Source organism: Myodes glareolus, chromosome 7, assembly GCF_982192425.1.
Source record: "Myodes glareolus chromosome 7, mMyoGla1.1, whole genome shotgun sequence".
In the NCBI taxonomy this organism is placed as follows: domain Eukaryota; kingdom Metazoa; phylum Chordata; class Mammalia; order Rodentia; family Cricetidae; genus Myodes; species Myodes glareolus.
In genome coordinates, this window is record NC_142032.1 from 57,407,347 (window position 1) to 57,431,134 (window position 23,788).

At 45.6% G+C, this 23,788-nt stretch overlaps 1 protein-coding gene across 4 annotated transcripts in view; it reads right to left on the reverse strand.

The window, feature by feature from the left end:
• Positions 1–23,788, reverse strand: part of Pc (pyruvate carboxylase) — a 98,160-nt gene that overhangs the window by 20,511 nt on the left and 53,861 nt on the right. The window contains exon 1 of one of the 4 annotated variants that reach the window (XM_048458320.3): positions 6,990–7,148. The exons of the other annotated variants lie outside the window; for them this stretch is intronic. The gene's annotated coding sequence lies outside the window, so the exon portion shown is untranslated. Of the gene's footprint in view, positions 1–6,989; positions 7,149–23,788 lie in introns of those variants that run through there. 4 annotated transcript variants of the gene reach the window in all.

Consider the following 23,788-nt stretch of genomic DNA (forward strand, 5'->3'; position numbering starts at 1 on the left):
GGTTACGGCGGTGTGACAGGCTGAGAAAGAAGGGAGAGAGGGATTGTTCTCACCTGAGGGTAGGAGAGAGAAAGCTGTATTTAACTAGGACAAAGTTTCATGAAAAGAGCTTTGTGGATGACGGTGGAATGGCTGTGAATGGACTTAAAGCCACCAAACTGTGTACTGGCAGAGACAGGAAACCTGGCATTGTCTATTGAAGAAAACTGATATACCACAAAATAGGTCTCACAGCCAACCACCCCTTTTATAAGTTAAAGATTCAGCTGGATGTGGTGGCTCACACTTGTAATCCCAGCTACTCAGGAACCTGGGGCAGGAGGATTGCTGGGTTTGAGGCTATCCTTGGCTACATAGTGAGTTCCAGATGGCTTGAACTACAGTGTGATTTTACACCCACGCCCTCAAAAAAAAAATCAAAAGAAAGCTACAGAGGTGGGGAGAAGGAAAAGAGGGAAGGGAGAGAGAGCCAGGTCCAGTAAAGAAGGACAAGACGGAGCAGGACCCAAGTCTGCGTCTGGTCTCTCCACTCAGACTATGGCCTTTCTGTAACTGAATGGTTCAGTTCTGAGTAAAAGGTATAAATGCTTGACTCAGCCACTTTTTTTAAAATATAAAAACAAACTCAATAAATAAAACAAACATTGCAAGAACACCGATGTCACAGGGATAGGCAGCAATACAGAAGGGAAACTAGAACAGAAAAGGCATGAGCAAGTAAGTCCTACACAGAAGAGGAAGCAGGGAGGGTGGCAGCAGGCCCACCTCCACCCACTGGACTCAAAGCCTGATCTCCTGTGAGGACGCGCTGCAAAGAGGGAAGCACACACAAGAACATCTCTGACCAAATAAGTGACGACAAAGTGCCCAAAGGTCATGTTTATGAACGTCCTGGGGAAAGATGGTTACTACAGCTGGATATCAGAATGATTCTCTGAGAAGGGGACACAGGAACCTGACCAGGGAGAAAGGTGCCTTCTTACCTATCACCGAGATAGGTGAGAACAGCAGTCACCAAGGCCCTGAGGGAACAAGCTTGGTACAATGAAGCAAGCTGGAGGGACAGGAGCCGGAGGGCAAAGGACAGTGTGTAAAGGAAAGCTGAAGGCATGGGCAGACATCCTGGTCATTGCCTCCTTCAGCCCATGAGTGGATCGAAAAGGATTTGGAAAAGATCCTGGCAGGGCAGAGATGGGGACAACAGAGGATGTCCATAGACCATTCCAGAGGCTGAGGAGAGACAGAGAGCCTCTAACTAAGGGTGGGGCCATGGGATCAGGCTGGAGTCAGGGAGGCTGTAGGGTATAGCCGGCAGCACTCACTAAGAAGTCCACTGGGTTGAGGAATGAAAGAAGCCTGTCTAGTAGATGCCCACACAGGAAGACTGTAGAGATAGAGGCAGCATTAGGAGGGAAAGGCTAGGAAGACAAACCTGGTGCCAAGATGACAGGTAACGTACAAATTCAGGCTGAGGATGCTGTAGAATCGAAAAGGGTCAGGTTTGTCCTTTTTGGTTTGACTAGGATGAAGAGCCAACAAAGAGACAGCTACCCAAGAGCAAGGAGGAAGGCCAGGAACATAGTGTCAGTCCTGAGTCAGAGATCATGCCCTGGGAAAGTGGGGTCAGCCATGACATCTGAGAGGCAGAATAAGATGGCTCTGAGACCATCCTCAAATCTGTGTCTGCCTCAGGTAGTATGCAGCAGCCAGGGCTGGCAGGAACAGCTAACCCACCTGCACAAAAATGTGTGCATTAGTGGTGGTGGTGGGGAGACCAGCTTGCTGGATTCCAGGCTTCAAAAGTATGGGGTCACCTTGCTGGACTCCAGGCTTCGGTTTCCCTAAAATAACTTCTATCTTGACCTTATTGTAGCCGTATCTTATCTGGAACGTACTGAACACCTTGGCAACTATGGCTTTTTTTTTAAGTTTCCTGTAGCCCAGGCTATCCTCAAACTCCATAAATAATCAAGGATGACCTTGAACTCCTGATCCTCAAGCCTCTACCTCCCAAGTACTGGGATTACAAGCATGTACTACCACATTTGGCTGCAACAATGTAGGTTTTTTTAAAATATATGTTTCATGGTAAAGTTTAACTTAGAAATTACAGTTAGACGGATAGGCACAAGGAACCACTTCCTAAATATAACCCCAGCAGCACAGACACTGAGAGAAACAATTAATAAATGGGACCTCCTGAAACTGAAAAGCTTCTGTAAAACAAAAGACACGGTCAACAAGACAAAACCACAGCCTACAGAATGGGAAAAGATCTTCACTAACCCCATATCAGACAGAGGTCTGATCTCCAAAATATACAAAGAACTCAAGAAATTGGACACCAAAAGATCACATAATCCAATAAAAAAAAATGGAGTACAGACCTAAATAGAGAACTCTCAACAAAGGAATCTAAAATGGCTGAAAGATATTTAAGGAAATGTTCAATATCCTTAGTCATCAGAGAAATGCAAATCAAAACAACTCTGAGATTCCATCTTACACCTGGAAGAATGGCCAAGATCAAAAACACTGATGACAACTTATGTTGGAGAGGCTGTGGGGAAAAGGGAACACTTCTGCATTGCTGGTGGAAATGCAAGTTGGTACAACCCCTTTGGATGTCAGTGTGGCGATTTCTCAGAAAATTAGGAAACAACCTTCCTCAAGACCCAATAATACCACTTTTGGGTATATATCCAAATCATCCAATCATGCCACAAGGACACATGCTCAACTATGTTCATAGTAGCATCGTTTGTCATAGCCAAAACCTAGAATCAACCTAAATGCCCCTTGACTGGAGAATAGATAAGGAAACTGTGGTTTACACAATGGAGTACTACACAGCAGAAAAAAAATAACGACAGCTTGAATTTTGCAGGAAAGTGGATGGAACTAGAAAACATTATTTTGAGTGAGGTAACCCAGACACAGAAAGACAATTATCACATGTACTCACTCATAGGTGGTTTTTAAATATAAAACAAAGAAAGCCAGCCTATGGGGGGAGTGGGAGGGTGTTGGGAAGAGGGGCGGAAATGGAAATTTTTATAATTTAATAAAATTTACTTTCAAAAAAAAGAAGAAGAAGAAGAAGAAGAAGAAGAAAAAAAGAAAGCCAGCCTACAAACCACAATCCCAGAGAACTTAGACAACAATGAGGACACTAAGAGAGACTTACATAGATCTAATCTACATGGGAAGTAGAAAGTATAAAAAGACAAGATCTCCTGAGTAAATTGGGAGCATGGGGACCTTAGAAGAATGTTGAAGTGAGGAGGGGAGAGGCAGGGAGGGAAGCAGAGAAAATGTAGAGCTCAATAAATATCATGAAAAAAAAGAAATTAGTTAGAGATTAACAGAATTAATAATCAAATAGAACCATAATGAATGCTATAACAGAGCTATGCGATCTCTTTTGGATCTCTCCTGTGGATGTTAGCAACTCAGCATCTATTTTTCTCCTCAGTAACTCAGGAACGTTCACCTTTTCGCTGAAGCAAAGCAGATAGCTTCTTCCTGGCAAATCTCACTTGCCAGCCTCATTTCTGTTGTGTTTTGGGGTCACTAAAGTAAAATACTGGTTATCCAGACACAAGCAGTTCCACCCAGTCTTTGATAACTGAGACACTACTAGACAACCAGCAAACAGGTAACAAATACAGCGTGGAGACTCTGTACAAAGGATAATTCTCAATTTGGGTGGGAGGAAGTGGCAGGTGGCAAGATTTCATTACACCCAGAACAGCATACCACCTAAAACTTATGATTTGTTTACTTCTGAAATTTTTCCATTTAATATTTTTGGGGCATAATTTGTCATGGATAACTGAACTGAGAAAAGAGGAGTTGGTGGATTCGAGCGCTAAGCATAGTGTGGACAGACTGGGCCAACTCTTTACTGACTAAGAGAGGAAGAAAGGTCCAGCACCAGCACCAGCACCAGACTGACATGACTGGTGCCTGGCCCTGAAGTCATCCACCAAGATGGAAGCCAGGCTGTTACAGAGTCTGGCCTCAGATACACAACCCAAGCTTAACTAAAACCCGATTCCCATATTTTGTCCAATGTGAGGGGACACACTATTTTTCTCAAGATAATAACGATTTTTATTGCTTCAAATATGTGAAACTAATGTTTCAAAACTGATGCTTCAAATATGTGAAAGATGCCAATCATTGTGGCATTGTGGCACCTTTAATCACTCAGGAGGCAGAGGCAGGTGGATCTCTGTGAGTCTGAAGCTAGCCTGGCCTAAGATCCAGGTCCAGGATGGTCAGAACTATGTGAGAGACCCATCTCAAAAAACAACAATCCCAGCACTCAGGAGGCAGAGGCAGGCGGATCTCTGTGAGTTCAAGGCCAGTCTGGTCTACATAGTGAGTTCCAGGACAGGCTCCAAAGCTACCGAGAAACCCTGCCTCGAAAAAAAACAAAACCAAAAACCCAAATGCGTAAAAGTTCAGATGAGACATGGACTCCTGGACTCCAGAATCAGTTCAGATGAAAGGAAGCCGAAATGACAACTAGGCACTGACTGAACCCTGGACTTCTGTTGCCAACAAGGGCACAAGGGCACAAGGGGACCACTGACAAAGTTTAAACAAGGTCTGCAAGTTACACAGTAGGGTGCCAATGTTCATTTCCTGGTCTTGCTGTTGGTCAATGACTAGGAGAAGCTCTGACAGCAACAAATGCCTAGCGCATGAGGCTTTCCCTTACCAAATACCCAGCTACTGAAATGGCCACCCTTGCCATGAATTCACAACTTCATAAAAGAGAATATTTCTAACTGAGAAGTCCACAGGTTATACCCCCAGGACCAGTTACTGTGGAAGTGCTGTTTGAATCTATCAAGAGCCTTCAAGCCAGGCCCACTGATACAATGAATAATCTTGGTATTTCATAGCCTGAGAAAGGAAAATCAAGAGTTCAAGGCCAGTCTGATCTACAAGGCAAAATGCTAGTTTCCTTCATTTCTTGATACCAGGTTTTATTATAATATAGCTTGGATTACAGAGCTTCTACAGTACTTACAAGGGAAAGAGGGAGGGGAAGTGTTGGGAGGGTGTGAGAGGGCAAGGGAGTTGGGATGAAAGTGATCAAGATGCTATATAAATATATTAAATATCAAAATATAAAGTTAAATTCTTTCTAAAATATAAATCTCCTGTTCCTTGACTAGGTTATTTCTACTCCAAGAATCCAGAATATCCATATTCTGAAACACGGACTGAGATGTGTGTATGAAGGTGTTCGAAGTAGCACCATTTACAACAACACACAAGAAGGGATTTAAAGTACAATTGGAAGTCCTGGATAGACATTACAAATCCATCAATGATAGCTTTGTATGGGTGTTCACAGCATGGAAAGTGTTTTTATGAAAGGTAAACTATACCATCTCATGAAGTTTTTTGTGAAGCAAAGATGACAACTGTTGATACCAGGCCAGTGGACCACCTCACTGATATAGGCTTAGTTTGATGCAGTGTTTATTTTCTCCTTTATATGCCTATATATTTACATATGCAGAAATCTTCATATTTTATCCAATGGGAGTATATTATTTTTTAAAATAATAACGATACTTATTTTTATTGCTACATTAAAAATGAAAATAAACATGGGAAGCTGCAAAAACCCGCAACTCCAGAACAGTGACTAAGCAATGCAGCGACCCTATTACTGGTAAAACTGACTTTCCTGTAGGGGCCAAGGTAAACACAATGGTCATCAGTGACGAGATTACTGTCAGAATCTGCCATCTGGAATTTGTGCATCAATGAATCGGTTTAAAAACAAACAAAGGGATCAGTGGACCCTGGCTACATTTAGTCATTCAGAACAGGAGAGAAGCCTTCAGCGACTGTCTTAAATCTCTGCAGACACATAGGTTTGTAAGTCAAGCCTAAACCTGGACTGTCGGACAGTGTTGGCTGCTCTGGGAGGAGACCCTCAGGCCACGACCCTCTAACACACCTTTCTCCTCTGTTTAGTTTTCTCTGACTGAAGAATTAGTATTTCCTTCAGTATTAGTTTCCTTTAACTTGTCAAGCTTCACTTCGGACAGGTCTGGCTTGTCATTCACTCATCTTGATGCCCACTCCAGGGTAAGTTCCAGGCCACCAACAGGTCAGACCGCTGCTGGCTCAGGACCAGGCTGGGCATATTATTTATAGTTAGAAGAGAAAATGCACTGGTGAGATAACTCAGCTGGTAAGTGCTTGTTGCCAAATCTGACGAGTGAGTTTAACCCCAGGAGCCCACATGGTGAGTGGGAGAGAGACTCCACAGACACTGTGGCACTCAGGTCCACTCCTTATTCAAAACAAATAAACGTAAAAGAAAAATGTAAAATAATTTTAAATACGAACTATATTTGTAATCCCAGTTCTTGTGAGGCTGAGGCAGGAGGTCAGCCTCAAGTTCAAGGCTGGATTACATGGTGAGAAGTAGAAAGGAGGGGTAGAGAAGGCAGACTTTTGCTGAGGAAAATCAAGGGGACTTCCTGGGCTTCTGCCTGGTAGCAAATGAGGCTGGTGGGTAGCAAAAGTTGGGCATGAGCCTTCATACTTGTTTCCCACCTACTGCCCAGCTGGAGCTGTCCAATTGGTGGCAAGCAGCCTTACAGCTGGCACCCAGATTCTCAAACTGCCGGGGAGGTTTCAAGCTATTTCTGGGGAGGCCCTGACTGTTTCTCACCTGCTGGGCTTGATCTTACCACCACCTGAGCACCTAACGCTCATCTTATGAGTAAACAGGCCATTTTGGTGCACTACTCCCTCTCTCCATCACACAGGCTCCCCATTCTTCTGATAAGAAAGAGAGTTCTTTAGATTTGTGTCAAAAGGCTGGTCACCTTGCAGGAGGAGCTGGCAGGTTCCTGGAGGGCTGACTCTCTACTACCCCCAATGATGGAGGACTGAACTGTACACACACACACACACACACACCATGCTCACCACATGTAAGAACCTACCCCAGGACTTGAGTCAGATGTGTAGAGCTGCACCTATTCTGGAACGGTCACTGGTCAACCACCTAGGCTGCTGCACACAGGACTTGGTAGATGACCCACAGCCAGCAGCTGCTCCACCTGAGGTCACTGGCCCCAGAATACAAAGTTCCTCAGCACTAGGCTGCTGGAGGCCTGGGCTGTAGCCAAGGCTGAAATCAGGGGAAGGGGCGCCGCCTCCTAAGGCCATCACGGGCCACTGGCTGCCTGGGAAGGCCGGGCAAGGGAGGCGGGACATTGGTTCGTGCAGAAAGTAAAGGAGCAGTGGCCTACAGCCTGTTCCCTGGGCCCTCGGGGATGGGCAGGATTACAAAACAAATGTTCTAAGGCTAGCACGCCACTGCAGACTTACAGGATGGACTTAGGACATAATGCCTCTTGAAGTTCAAGGTGCAAAAATATCAACCAGAGAGTAGAGTAGTGCCTAGGAGGGCTGCTTGGGAGGGGCTGTGCTGGGCATGATGGAGGGTCCCACTGCTCTGAAGTTTGGCTGGCTCACTATGCGACAGTTACAGGAGACCTCTGCTTCAACCTGCTCTCCTCTAGTTCAACACACTGCTTGCTGACACAGATAAGAGAACACACCACCTTGTTCCTGAAGCATCTCCATTGCTAATCCAGAATTTCCCTCAGGGAATCCCACTGCCCTGACAGGCCTACAACCAGGACCTTTCAGGATCATCAGCCAGAGACACCCTGCCACAGGACAGCGGTGGATCCACTGGACAGTGGCCCATCAGAGGCCCTCACAGACCCATGTGACAGCTAACTGAAGTGTTGAGTCTAAGGGTCTGAAATGGTCCCAGAGACCAGTTAATAAGGTTGACCAAGTTGCACCTGAGCCTGTTCTCCCAAAGATGAAGGAACAGGACCTTCTGCACAGCTCAGGGAATGTCATAAAGCTTGGGGGTCATGTGGGAAAGAAGAATACCTAGGGGAATGAGAAGATTTTGAGTGGGCACTGAGGCATGAGATGTCCTCCAGGTTCCCCAGAATTCCTGCTTCGGGCACTAATGGGGACTCGAGTCCTGGCATCCCGATGTGCCAGTGTCTTTCTTCACAATATCACCTATCAGAAGGAGTTTCTAGTCACAGCCCTTCAGGCCAGTACTGTTCCAGGTGTCTCCTGTCGCTCTCACTCCACACGATGGCACGGAAAAGAAGTGGAACTGCCCACACAGAGTCCTGTTGTGGGAGTATTTGGTTGGATGGTTACCATGAAGTCTTCATGGTTGACAATGTGATTGAGAATCTGATTTAAATCCTATGAGGGAAAGCCCTCCTACTCAGTGACACCAGTGCACCTGGAGTTTGCACTAAGCCTGAAGCTTCCAGAAAGGATCTTACAGGCACAGCAACTGGCCCAGGGAACATGTCTCAGGAGACATCACACCGTCTTGCTTGCTTTGAGTGACACACAAGCAGAACTCTTCTCCTGCTCACGGCAAAAGGACAAGTGACCCACTACTCCCCAAAGATCCTTCACCCCACATTCTTCTTCAGAGAGCCAGTAGCCTGAAGAGGCCTGTCTGCTATTTCCTGCAAATGCTGGCTGACAGATCCCTTTCTTGGTCTCGGGTTGTGCATTAAAAACAGGGAACTCAGACTGCTGTGACTGTCACTGGGGACATGTAAATAACTCCTCTCAAGCAAGACTGAACCACAGAGAAGCAAGGAGCGTCTGGCGCACCTGTTTCTCTCGCCACTTCTCAAGACAGCATATGGGAGACTTTACATCTTCCTGCCTCGGTTTTCTCCAACACTGGATCTATGAACTCAGCATTTCCCCTTCCAGACAGAAGATCGTGGAGCTGGGATGGTGCCTACAGCAAAATGCTGAGTGAGGCAGGTCAAAGGTCCTGACATCACAGGCGCTAGGTCTGTTGTGCTGTCCATGTGGATTCTACAGTGCCACGCAAACACCAAGCTCCCAGTGCCAGCAGGTGATTCTCAGGAAGCCACTCCTTAAGAGGCTCCTTCACAGATCATTAGTCAGGCACTTAAGGGTTAACTAACACCAGCCATGTTTGAGTTCAACATTAACACTTCCTTCCAGAGATGGAGCTCTGAGCTGATAGCAATTAAGTCCCAACTATGAAACTGAGCTGTGACTTTCATCCAAAACACAGGAGACAGGCTCTTAAACACCAAAACAACCAAACTAGAAAACCTATGATTTAAAAACAAAAACAAAAATACAAAAACAAAAACCACAAAAACTTCCTGAACACCAAAGCCAACAACAGTGCCAGTGGTCATGTGTCACAGAAATGCCAGGGCAGGTTTGATTTGCCCAATAAATCACCAAATGTCCTTAGAAACTCCACTCCTTCAGACTAAACTATAATCATGCAAGCTGTCTCCTACAACCAGAAGTAGCATAGAATTCCATGCCAGGTCAGTTTGGGTACATGTAATATGGCCACTGTGCAACCAAAGAGATGTGCTCCACCACGGAACAGCCTGGCTGGGGAACTGGGCAGAACAGCCCTGTCAGTGCTGCGGTCAAGTGGTAGGCCTGGGATGTTCCTTCTAGAACCTACATGGCTTTGATCTTAACTATATATGCCTTCACAGAGTAAGTAGCATAAGGGTCACAAGGAAGGGAAAGGTGACATCCTGCCTGAGGCACTGGTAGTAAGTGGCTTCTGAACAGCCAGCAGTCCTGACTACCTGTGCTGACTCAAGTTTGCTGGGAAGCAGCCAGGTGTGCAGAAAGAAGAAAGGACAACTCAGAAACAGGCCCTTATATCTACCACACTAGCCAACAAAGTCTGTTTCCCCGCTCCCAGGCCCCAGCTCAGCCCATCCTAGCTATCCTGGGCCATTGCAAGCAATTGCAGGCTAGGTGAACCAGAAAGTCTTGGCAGAACATTCCTCCCTGGTTGCCATCCTCTGGTGGACGTGCTGCTCTCTAGGCTGCTCCATGGTATCCTAAACATGTCTGTTGTGGGTCCAGGAACTGGCAGCCAAATAGAACAAATGAAACAAGAACATATCTGGCTTTTTAGGCTACAGTAGCTGATATCAAAGCACCAGGGAAAGGACAGTTTGATGTTATGGTTTCTGGGTAGAGGGAATGGAGGCTGGGAAGGTAGGGGTGTGGGGTGTCACAAGGTAACAGAGAAGACAGAACAGCATAAGAGGGACACCCAGTCTACAGGCACTGGGGAGGGGGGTGGTCTAGGAGCTTCAGCGAAACACTGAAACACTGTGGCAGATTGAGCCCTGGGCAGAGCTGGGCGACTTAGAATCCCCAGGGGCTATGTGGTTCAACAGTACTCAGCAAACTTCCATTCAAATGCCACAGGAGAAGGAAGCAGACTATCTGCTGCTACATAGAGCTTCTATCTGTGCAAAAAGACAGAGATAGAAAGCAAGAAGTTATCTCAAGGGCCTGAAGAACAGCAGGAAGAGGACAAGGGACAGGGCACTGATGGCCTGGAGATGGCTGCTCTGTCCCCGAAAAACACTGCCCTCTGGTGCAAGAAGCCATTACTACCAACCTGCTGCCCACGCCCCACCCCCAACAGGAAAGGGCACTAGGCCGATTTTTCCACATCCTTTGGGACTCTGAACAGAAATGCCTTCCAACATACCCCACCTCCCCAGCTGACTCTGACAGCCCTGCTTGGGCAGCCACCTCCCTTCAGCCATCTCCTTCTCACCCACCGAGCTCCTGCTGAGGCCATCTCCCTGAGGACAAATATTACGTCCTTAGCAAGGTACATTTATATCACAACAACTTGCTGACCCATATGTCTCCTTTTACTGGGCACTGTGAGCACTTGGGCACAATATCCTTGGCTTAGCTTTCCCTCTACTCTCTCCATAATATTGTACATAGTGCCAGGCACCAAAATTAAATGTATACCTGAAAAAAAAAAATAAATGTATACCTGAGGCAGGCAATGAAGAATGAATGAATGATGAATGAATGAATCAAGGAATGAATAAACCAGGCCACACATTAAGCTTGCAAAATACAGTGGTGGTTAAAATTCATTCAAAAACATTACGGTGCGTTACCAAAGGTGAGCAAAGCCCAGCTCCTCTGGGAATGGCATACCCAAGCCGATGGTGCATACCAGTCCCCTCCACAAAATTTGGAGCCCAGTGCGCTGCTGGCAGGACAAAGGGCAAGGCGGTAGAGAGCACCTGGCAGACGGGCTGTTTGTCTCTGCCCCACATGCACACACTGAAACCCTGACCTCGGACTTCCCAGCCTCCGGACTACGAGAAATAGCATGTGTTATTTATAAGCTTCCTGGTCTGCGGCATTTTTTTTAAGTGACCCAAATGGACTCAGACACAAGCTAAAGGTGGGAACCAAGAAAGGCAAATTTCAACTGGGCAGTGGGGCACACACCTTTAATCCTAGCATTTGGGAGGCAGAGGCAAGAGGCTCTCTGTGAGTTTGAGGCCAGCCTGGTTTATAGAGCAAGTTCCAGGACAGTCATGGCTACACAGAGAAACCCTGTCTCAAAAAAAAAAAAAAACAAAAAAAAAACAAAACAAAAAAAACCTACAACAACAAAAAGGCAAGTTTCAGGGCTCGTTGTGGTGAGTGTTGAGAAGCACCTCACTGGCCCATGTCTGTAGTAAGGCAAGGCGGACAGCAGATGTTGGTAGATGGCCCAGTGTTTCCAGAGTCATGTTGGCCTCATCTCCCTTCATATGCTCCTCTTTCATGGTCTAAGATGGAAGGTGAAAGGCCCCGGCTGGATAAGAGCAGGAGTCTTAGAAGTCTTGAGGGCCTGGTACATTCAGGACACATAGACTGAATTGTGTCCCTTCAAAAAAAAAAAATGCCTTAAAGTCCTGCCCGTGTACTTCAGAGTATGACCTCATCTACAAATGGAGTCTTTACCAAGGAACTCTGATAGTTATTGGATGGCATTCCTAACCCAATATATGCCTGGTATTCTTCTAAAATGGGGACACATGAACAGTGAGACGCACAGATGGAAGATAACATGAAGACACATCCGGCCATGTGACTACAATGATGTCTACAAGCCTAGGAAGCCAAGCATCAAAGGCAAACATAGGAGACTGAAAAGGGTCAGAAAAGACCCAAGGCCTTCAGGCAGATATGGCCCTGTTGATACCATGATTTCAGACTTCTAGCCTTCAAATCTGAGAGTAAAAAAACTCAGTTGTTTTAAGTTTTAAGACCAGAGTTGGTCCTTGGTTGTGATGACCCTGGAAAATAACCAGACAGATAGCCAGACCTCTGCAAACCCTAATACCAGGGCGAGGAAAATATTCAATAGTACAATTTGCCCTGCTAATCCTGCTGCAGGCTGCAGCTGCAGCCGAGTTTCAGAGCATGTAGCTATTTAGGACTGGCTCAGCTGGGGAAGGTGAGTGGGAGGCAGCAGAGAGAGAAGCAAACAGTGACGCTGTGGCTGTGGTAAGTGAGGCTGCTGGGAAAGCTGGGCTGAGCTAGCAGGAAGGCCTCTAGGGGCAAAGACATCACAGACTAGCCCTGAAGAGACAAGTGAGGGGGAGGAGGAATTAATGGAGGGAGAGGAGACCAGGCAGAGGAAGGAGGCCAGGCAGAGGAAGGAGGCCAGACAGAGGAAGAGGCTCAGATGTAGGGGTGGGGGGTGGACAACAGGAGTAAATCTCCTAGCCAGTGTCCTAGTCACAGCAGGGAACAAGGATGCAATAAAGGAGCCCATGGGCAGGCAATGAGTACTGGTTTCTTCTTTCTTTTCTTTCTTTCTTTCCCTCCCTCTCTCCCTCCCTTCCTTCCTTCCTTTCATTATGAAGCAGCATCTTACTTTGTAGTCCAGGTTAGCCTGGAACTCATTAATAGCCAAGGCTGGCCTCATACTCCTACTGTCTCAGACTTCCAAGGGCTGGGATTATACCTGCCTTGGGACTTCCTAAGGAGCACAAAAGACAAAGTGAGAACACTTCATAGCAGCTGGTGACAGCAGACAACAGAGGCTACACTCAACAAGATGGGCAGTATATGGACTTGGGGCCATGACTCAGAAGATGGGGAACAAATACAAGCCAAGTTCCTCCCAGCAAGAGAATCTGGAGACTCTGGAAAGTCCAGCAAAGGTACCAGAGACAAACTGAAGTTTGAGGGATGTAGAATACGCAAACGTCTCTCTCCTGCACAGCCTGGGACGTCCCAGTCCCCGGTGGAGTGACAGTGAAAGCAAACCTCCACAGATGTGCCCATGGCCTCCGAGTGCCCTTTGCAGTCATTCTCTGACCCCTCACAAGTCCCTCTATGATGGTCGCTTACGGGTCTAGAGCTACGGAGACAGACATTTTGGCAACTTAAGTTGAGCCACATGCCAGAGGCATGCTGCTAGGATGTCAGGGCCAGAGCACACAGCTTGGTCATGGGAACCCACTGTCCTGCTATTGGACACTATGTAACAATGTTCTCTGAAGCTAGGAAGCAGGCTTGGTCCCAGGAGAGGCTGCAACCCCAGCCACCAAGGAGTGAGATGGAAACAGCAGCTCCACAGTTACACAGAACACTAAGCAGGCTCACTCTTAGGCAGCAAGCTAGGAGATTCTTCCCTTGGATCTTCTATGTTAAAGGCTTGATCCCCAAACTGGCACTATGTTCTCAACTTTCCATAATGCTGGGACCCTTTAAGACAATTCCTCATGTTGTGATGACCTCAACTATAAAATTATTTTTGTTGCTACTTCATAACTATAATTTTGCTACTGTTATAAATTGTAATGCAAATATCTGATGTGCATATCTGATATGTGACCCTAGTGAAAGGGTTGTTCAACCCCGAGGTTGAGAACCACTGTGCTAGAGTCTCTGGGAGATGAGGTCCAATGGAAGGCCTTTGGGTCACTGGGAGGTGTCCTCCAAAGGAGACCCTGCTCTCCCACTTTCCCTCCCTGGCTATGAGACAGCTGGTTTGCTCCTCCACATGTTCCCACTGCAATCAGGCCCTGCAGGCCGTGGACCACTTCTGAAAGATCGAGATGAAGCAGACCCCTTCTCAGCTAACTGCTTTTCTAAGTTGTTACAGTGACAGAAGCCAACCCAGTCCCACTGTTGCAAATGTCTGGAAAAGCCTATCCAGGATCCCCTCTCCCAGAGCAAAGACCATGGTCCATACCTATAACCTTCTCCAACCCTCACTTCCTCACCTCCCAGGACACCTCCCAGTTGCAGTCTTACATAGGAACAATCGGCCAATTGCCACTGGATACCAGAGGAAATCACCAAAACAAAGTTGGGAATGTTTTAATGGAAATTTTGAAGAGGAAAATAATATAGATATCAGACATGTAGAAAAACTGTAATTAATCTCCTCAGAAATATAAGAAAAGTGATTGTATTCATTAAGAGGCGGCAGTTATTTTTAAAAAGCAACAAGAGAGAGCTCTAGGAAAGTAAAAACAGAGCTGAGGAAAGGTTTTTAGTGTAACAAGTGGGACCACAAGACAGGTCAGGACAACATCACCCAGAAAGGCTACCTATGGAAAACAGGAGAAAATAAAGAACTCATTCAGGGAGTCCACTATCTGGCTACTTGGGAATCCCAGAGAGGAAAAAAAATTAGGGGATGGGGAACAACCTATGGCAGTCTGGGAGGCTGAAGGACACCCACTTCCTTCCATGTTAAAGGGTCTGTGACCCACTCTGCTGAAAGCCCCAACTGGAAAAAGGATTAGGAGGAACCTGGTGAGCTTCTTGGAGTTGGTTCCTAAGGATGGTAACAAATGAACACAAGCCTGAAAAATGAGGAAACAGGAATGCATCCATTTGAAGTTTGGGAGGTTAGAAATTCAGCATCAATTTTAGATGAAATCTGCTCCTGGGCAGGTCTACGGAAAGGGCCCATTCCTTGCTTTTGGTGGTAGATGGGACTCCTTGGCTTGTGGCCACATCACTTCAATGTCTTCCTGCCTCTGCTTCCACATCACCTTGGTGTAACTCTCTCTCTCCTAAATAGTATGCAGGGCCCATCCCCTGTCAAAGTCCTTAATCCACATATTGAGACCTTTTTTAAGATGACACTGACATTAAGACCTTGTATCTTTAGGGGTGCCTTGAATCCCTAAAACACTTCTGAGCAGAGAGGGAAGAGGTTGCATTGAACAGTCTTCAACAGGGATGCTTACAGGCCCCTGGACCAATGTCTGCAATTTCCTGAGGGAAGCCCTTTCCAACCTAAATGTCCTACCCAGTCAGGCTATTACATCTGTGGCAGTGGAACATGGGCCAGGATTCCATGCTTTCAACTGTAGCAGCTGGAGTGGTTGTTCAGAGAACTCTGCTCAGGTGAAGCCTAAATACTTGACTTCACTGCAGAGAAGAATTTCAGGATGAGCTGGCAGAAAGCGGAAAAAACAAGATGGGACTTTAACACAGAGGAAGGGCAGTATACAGTCCAGTGTGGGCTGAGCTGCTCAACAGAGGTGCACCTTAGTGTCTTAACGATGGCCAAGCCTCCTAACTTATGGTTCTTAATATTCATTGTTTGTTTTTATTTTTATTTTTTAATAATATATAATAATATTTAATTTATTTATCATGTATACGGTTGTGAGCCACCATGTGGTTGCTGGGAATTGAACTCAGGACCTTTGGAAGAACAGGAAAAGCTCTTAGCCACTGAGCCATCTCTCCAGCCCTCATTGTTTGTTTTTATAACGATCTATCTATCTATCTATCTATCTATCTATCTATCTATCTATCTATCTGTTACTGGTTTTCTGAGACAGGGTTTCTCTGTGTAACTACCCTGGCTGTCCTGGAACTCTCTCATGCCCCCTTAATTTTCTATCTTTTTTATCCTGTCTCAATAAATCAATAAATACAGACCTCAGGCATGCCAAGTCCCTGGCTGTCTCCAGAAGGAGCAAAGGGAACCACCTGGAGAGCCCCAGGCCACTGCCCCACAAGCCTGCAGAGCCACCTGGAGATTTACAAGGCAATAGACAGGAAGGCTCAGGCTTCCTGTGGCGTGACTGCTAGACAACAAAAAGGCAGATTAGCTGATGGGGAAGGAATAGAATACTCCAGGTCCAGCAAAGTGAGAGTTAGACAAGGAAATACTACCACAGCACACACTTTCAGATATGACTAGTTGACTTGAATAATTGAAAATATGAAAAAGTATGCCTATACCCATACTGGAAGGATGCAGAGAGAGAAAGGGGATACATATTTGGGACAGAGGGGAGTGTTACACGAACTAAATCATAAGAAAAAGAAATCAATAAATACAGAACTGATATCAAGAAAGCTCAGTTGATAAAGTGTTTGCCATGTAAGTATGAGGACCTGAGCTTGACATCCAGTACCTGTCTAAAAGTTGAATGTGGTAGTGAGTCTGCAATGTCAGCACTGAGAAGGTGAAGACAGGTGGACCTGGTCTCCTTAGCCTAGCCTAATCAGCAAGTCTGGGCTGCCAGGGAGAGATGTGTCTCAAAAGAGAGATGGGTGGCTCTCAAGGAATGGCATTAGAGGCTACCCAGTGGTTAAAGTGTTTGCTGGGAGCATTAAAACCTGAGCTCAGATCCCCAAAACCCACATAAAAAGCCAGGCATGGTAAGTAGCATGTTCCTATGACCCAGTACTTGGGGGGCAGGAATAGAAAGATCCCAGGGGCTCAGTGACCAGCCAGTCTAGCTGCATTATGAATTCCAGGTTCAATGAAAGCCCTATCTGAAAAAACAAGGTGGAGAGCAATAGATGAAGGCATCCTGATATCAACCTCCAGACTCCAGTCTCCCAAATAAGCACAAATGTATGTGCACACGGCATATACCACACACACAGTGTTCTGTCATTATTATTATTACATTTGTCTGTTTTATGCTGCGATCAAACTGAATGATCCTTCCAGCCCCCCTTTTTTTCTTGTTAATTTGTAATTTCAGTGGCTGTATACTGCTCTGTATAATAGAGTTGAGTCATGACCAAATGAGGACCCACTCAACTATTCATTGACTGAATATTTCTGTCTGTCCTCCCACACTCACAAGTGATGACTCTATACCTCTACATGGTGTTAGCAGGTGGGACTTTTGAAAGGTGAAAAGGTCCTGGTCGGGCACAGTTCCTGAATGTAATAAGAACAGTGATGTAAGAACCAAGCAGAAGCTGTATAGACACCTGTTCTTGGACTTTCTGGCCTCAAGAAAGTGAAAACAAAGTCCACTGCTTACACTATGGTGTCTATGCTATTAGACTACCTCACACAGACTGAGACAGTGCCAACACATCCTTGCTATTTCTTCTTCTTAAAGCTCCAAAGCCACAGCCTACAAATTGATAAGAATAGTTGTTAAAGCTAGGGTAAAAGCTTTAACTGAGTCAATACACTAATTGCTCTGTTTTCGTGAATGATTGAAAAATCATAATAAAAATCTTTTAAAAATGCCAAGAAATGGCCAGCTGTGGTAGTGTTATCCTGACACAAAAGGAGGGAGAGGCAGGAGATCAGAAATTCAAGGCCATCCTCAGCTACATAACAACTTTTTTTTGGGTGGGGGGGGGTTTCGAAACAAGGTTTCTCTGTAGCTTTGGAGCCTGTCTTGGAACTAGCTCTTGTAGCCCAGGCTGGCCTCAAACTCACAGAGATCCTCCTGCCTCTGCCTGCCTAGTGCTGGGATTAAAGGCGTGCGCCACCACCGCCTGGCCACATAACAACTTTTAAGTCAGCCTGGATTATGTGAAGTCCTGTCTCAAAACAAACAAGCCAAAAATAAAAAATGAAAAGCTGGGGCTGGACAAATAGCTCAGCATTAAGAATACTGTTTAACTTATGCTGGAGAGGCTGTGGGGTAAAGGGAACACTTCTGCATTGCTGGTGGGAATGCAAGCTGGTACAACCCCTTTGGATGTCAGTGTGGCGATTTCTCAGAAAATTAGGAAACAACCTTCCTCAAGACCCAGTAATACCACTTTTGGGTATATGTCCAAAGAAGGATGCTCAATCGTGCCACAAAGACATGTGCTCAACTATGTTCATAGCAGCTTTGTTTGTCATAGCCAGAACCTGGAAACAACCTAAACGCCCCTCAACTGAAGAATGGATAAAAAAAATGTGGTACATTTACACAATAGGGTACTACACAGCAGAAAAAATAACGACAGCTTGAATTTTACAGAAAAATGGATGGAACTAGAAAACATTATTTTGAGTGAGGTAACCCAGACACAGAAAGACAATTATCACATGTATTCGCTCATAGGTGGTTTTTAAACATAAAGCAAAGAAAACCAGTCTACAAACCACAATCCCAGAGAACTTAAACAACAATGCGGACACTAAGAGAGACTTACATAGATGTAATCTACATGTGAGGTAGAAAGTAGAAAAAGATTTCCTGAGTAAATTGAGAGCATGGAGACCTTGGGGGAGGGTTGGATGGGGGAGGGGAGAGGCAGGAAGGGGAGCAGAGCTCAATAAATATCAATTAAAAAAAGAGAATACTGTCTATTCTTTCTTAGGATCCATGTTCAATTTTCAGCACCCACATGGCAGCTCACAACCATCTTTAAGTCCAGTCCCAGGAGATCATACCATAACTTCTGGCCTCAGCAGGCAATAGACATACATGTGGTGCACAGACATACATGCAGTCAAATACCTATACATATAAAATAAAATTTAAAAAGAGAAAAGAAAAGCCTTGACCCCTGTCAAAGGAGTATAAGAATCTGTCGTAGAAACAGACCTGCCATTGGCACCGCTGCATCAGACAACTGGAATGTCTTCCATGTCAATCTAGTACACTCTGTCCCAAAAGCATGTTCTAGCAATTCGCACAACCACTGAAGGCCAACAGGACTCCTAGATAGCCTTCAAATCATTACTGACTACTACATCAGACTTTTGACTTCTGTCAACTCTGTAGGTATAAAATGATATTTTATTTACATTTTTATTGTTTTATTGTGTATATGCTAGGAACTAAACTCAGGGTTTTATATTTGCCAGGCAAGCACACTATCACTAAGCTAAACCCCAAACTCCTATTTTGTTTTCATTATCAGTTCTCTATTAGAGAAGCTGAAGATGATCTCAAGGTCATGGACATATTCTGCTTATCTTGTTGTTGTCCTTTTTCCTAGCTGTAATAAATGTGTATATTATTCCAGACACTCCCTACTACCTATGTGGCAGACTCCTTTTCCATGGAGGAGCAAATATTAGGAGAAAGGAAGATCTGAAATGAAAAAGAATATAAGAGATGAACAAGTTCTGGGCCCGGGTAAAAGGCTGGACTTGAACTGAACAAAAACACCTCCTTGAAAAAACAAATACCTAGGCTTTCTGGGACAGTCCTAATTGTAAAACATCCCTGTATCTGTCCAGGAGTATCACCCAGTGACTGACAGTTTTTAAAACTCTGGCACCCAGGCTAAGCCACAGGCATCACTGTCCAGGAGGTACAGCCAATAGAACAGAACAGCAGCCCAGGACAAACCCATGAGCAGACGGCATGGCTTCCTACTGACAAGCAAGCTGCCTGCCTGCCACAGCTGCTCCAAAAGCAGCGATAATGAGGACAAGTTGCACCGAGATTAAACATGAAGACAACATCTGGCCCACTGAGATCAGCGAAAACCTGAGATTAAAGATGCAGTGGCACTTGCCTCTGAGGGAGTTTAAGGAGCTCGCTTTCCAAAGGAGTGGACTGAGGTCAAGTGACTTTTGTGGAAAGCAAAAACCAATGGCACACAAGATCTCTGCTGTGGTTACCTTCTTGTCTTGGTGAGGCACTAACGGCACTTTTCTGGTGTGGCCACTGTTGTTGTTATTTTGAGACCGGTCTCATTTCAGTCCTAGCAGCTTGAAACGTAGACCAGACTTTTGCAGTGTTCCTCCTGCCTCTGCCTCCCAAGTGTTGGGATTACAGGGCAAGTCACTATTGACACACATCCCTGGCCCTAATAGTCTTTCTTTAAAGATCAAATTTAAAATGTACTCAGAGGTCTGAAGCCCAGTACCACTGAGCCACAGAATCCCAGCAGCATGACTGTGGCTCCCATACCTCACCAATCTTCTAGGCAAGTGTTTCATGCTTACATCCTAGCACTTGGAAGAGGGGAAGGCAGGAAGATCAGAAATTCAAGATCAATTTCAGCTACTTGGCAAGTTTGAGGCCAACCTAGGTTTTATGATATCTCATCTCAAAATAAACAAACAAGTAAAAGTCTACTGGGCCATACCAGAAGCAGTAAAATAAAATGTAAAATGCTTGATTGAAATCTGACTTAGGTGGGCTGAGAGTGTAGTTCAGTAACAGAGTACTTATCTACCAGCAAGACCCTGGTTCAGTCATTCCCAGCACCGCCAAGACAAAAAGTCTGAATTTCAGACAAGCACCAAAAAAAAAGTACACAAAAATATAAGTAAATCCCATGTACTATTTAGGGTATATTTATACTGCAGAATTATTTGTTGTTGAATCACAATTTAAATGAACCAGGCGTTCTATAGTTTGTCTGGCAACTCTAACAAGCCACTGGAGTTGAGTTACTACAGGGACAGCACAACAAAAGAAGCTAATAGAGAGAATTCCCTATTGTTATTGACACAACATGGCAGGGCAAACCCAGTGCCTAAGCCCTTAGGAGCCAAGCTGCCTGGGTTTGAATCAGCGTTCCATAGACTGAGGAAGCTGCTTCATTTCTGAGCCTCAATCTTTTCACCTATAAAGTGTGAGTTAATAGTAATTACCTCTGGGGTTGATAGAGAACAATTGAGTTGAGGCATGTAAAGTGTCTAAGTTACTGCCTATCACACAGTCAGCCTGAACTTGGCTGAGTATTAATGCTGGATCTGTGGCTGCTGCCAAGGTAGCATGAGGCAGGAAGGTGGGGGAGGGGGGACAAAGGCTTGTCAGAGAGGCTGAGGCTGCAGCAGGGAGAAACCTTGCTCAGATCAGACCATCTCTAAGAGAAGCCTCTGCTGGCACCAATGGGAAGTCTTTGACCTGGGTTTGCTTGTCTCACTGGCCCACATGACTGTGCTACTGATTTCTGGCTCCATGTTCAATGACATCATGTAAGTAGCTGGAAAGTGGCCACAGTTGGGATATTTATTCCCTAGGAATTAGCAAAGCCTCAACACAGCCCTGTCCTCACTGTGCCCTATCTACCACTGACAGAAAACTTCCACAGGGCAAGCAGATGAACACAGCCCCTTCTCTACTTTCCTTTTAACTGCAGAATTCAAATGAAGAAATTTCTTTCTCTGTTTAAGGGTTTAGAATACAAAGGGTTTAATTCAGTCAAAATAGATGAAGAACTAAAGAAGATGGGAAACAGATCCTCTGTTGATGAGGAGATGTGTTCGGGACCAAGAAGCCACTGGCAGTACTAATTAGCCTGAGAGCATCTCAAAATAAAAATGCCTTGATGATCACTTTTAACAACTCGAAAACTGTCCTATCTTCTAAGAGAATGACTTCCTTGTTCCTACCCTTGAGAGCTCCCTCCCAACCACGGGATTTTGCAAGTTGAAGTATGGGGGTTTAAAATTATAGCTTTGAATGTACAAACATCTACCTGTTTTATAGCTGAACTTGGTCTTTCCTTCATCTCCCCCAGCATGTCCCTCCATGCACATAAAACCAGGTCAAACACCCCCTCTGGTCTTTCTCAACACCATCTACTCAAGGACTAAATTTTGGCATCACTTTCAGCTCTTCCCTCCCCTCACCCACCACCTACTCAAGAAATACTATTCGTTTCACCTCAAGTCCCTCACAATCTCCTTGCCTTCCATTTCTGATAACCCACCCTGTATTATCCTCTTCTGATGGCCTGAGCTATTGTGAAATCCTTGTAACCATCACCTCGGGAGCCATTGGCGGGTAAGACGTCCTTCTGGCAATTCTAGACTGTGCTCATGATAACACCAACCTGCTTTCCAGCCTGTCTCCACCATCCTTCCCTTTCTGCATCCTGTACACCCGGCCCACCTGTCTCTCTGCTCTTTGTTCTCATCCTGTACACCCGGCCCACCTGTCTCTGCTCTATGTTCTCATCCTGTACACCCGGCCCACCTGTCTCTGCTCTATGTTCTCATCCTGTACACCCGGCCCACCTGTCTCTGCTCTATGTTCTCATCCTGTACACCCGGCCCACCTGTCTCTGCTCTATGTTCTCATCCTGTACACCCGGCCCACCTGTCTCTGCTCTATGTTCTCATCCTGTACACCCGGCCCATCTGTCTCTCTGCTCTATGTTCTCATCCTGTACACCCAGCCCATCTGTCTCTCTGTTCTATGTTCTCATCCTGTACACCCGGCCCACCTGTCTCTGCTCTATGTTCTCATCCTGTACACTCGGCCCACCTGTCTCTGCTCTATGTTCTCATCCTGTACACCCGGCCCATCTGTCTCTGCTCTATGTTCTCATCCTGTACACCCGGCCCATCTGTCTCTGCTCTATGTTCTCATCCTGTACACCCGGCCCATCTGTCTCTGCTCTATGTTTTTTTTAAACCACCATCTTCTTTCCCTCTAGATGGTGCCAATTTAGAACACCCTTTCCTGTTGCATGACTGTGCTGGGGTCTGAGTTATGTGTTCTAACACCTCTCCCTCCAGAAGTCCCAACACAACTTCAGGAAAGAGACCTTTTTTTTTTTCTTGACAAAATCTTACTTTGTAGTCCAAGATGGACTCAAATATGAGATATTCCTCCCCCACTCCATCCTGTTGGAGAGTATTATTTTCAGGTGTGTGACTTTTGTTTATACTGCATTTGTTTAGCTCTGTGAAGCTGTGTTACTGTACCTGTCTAAAACGCCTGATAGTCCTAATAAAGAGCTGAATGGCCAATAGCGAGGCAGGAGCAAGGATAGGTGGGGCTGGCAGGCAGAGAGGATAAATGGAAGGAGACGAGGAGCAAGAGAACAAGGAGAGGAGGACGTCAGGAACCAGTCACACAGTCAGCCATGGAGTAAGAAGGAAAATAAGATATACAGAAGTAAGAAAGATAAAAGCCCAAAGGGAAAGGGTAGTCAGGATAATTTAAGATAAGAAAAGCTGACTAGAAACAAGCCAAGCTAAGGCCAGGCATTCATAACTAAGAATAGGCCTCTGTGTGTGATTTATTTGGGAGCTGGATGGTGGGCCTGCCCAAGAAGCCAAAAGAGTAAACCACCACCCAACACCATCCTCATGAGATTACAGACACTCACCACTGTACAGCAGATTTTCTTAAAGATATAAACCACTTAAGGGCAGACACAACAGGAGATGTGACAATAATAACATAACCAGGAAAGCTGGAACACAAGCCAGGTTAAGGACTTTATATCCCCCCAAGGCTGATTATCCCCATCCACCCTAGACTCCACATTGGCCAGGGAAGAAGATGTCAAACAATGGAATGGGGCAAAAGCCAACCAACAGTTAGACAGCTACATCCTCTTAATCACCCCAGGGAGAACAGAACTCACCCTCTAGAGGGTAAAGCAGGGCTCTCAGGCTGGGATTGGGGACACAGGCAGAGTGGAGGGACTGAAGATCTTGCTAGCATGGGGCTAGGGACTAGGGGTAAGTGCCTCTTATTCTGCCCATCCTGCACACTATTTCTAAAATGGCAGTAAGAGAGGAGGACAGATTTCTGATTGTAAGACCCCACAAACAGCCCACCCTACACTTAATGTAAGACAAAAGAGTCCCAAGCGCTCTGGACTCAGGCCGCTTCTAAATCCTCCGCTCCTAAAACATACGTGTAAGCTATGGTCATTGGGTTTATTCAAAGAAGACAGAGATGGAAAGAAAGTT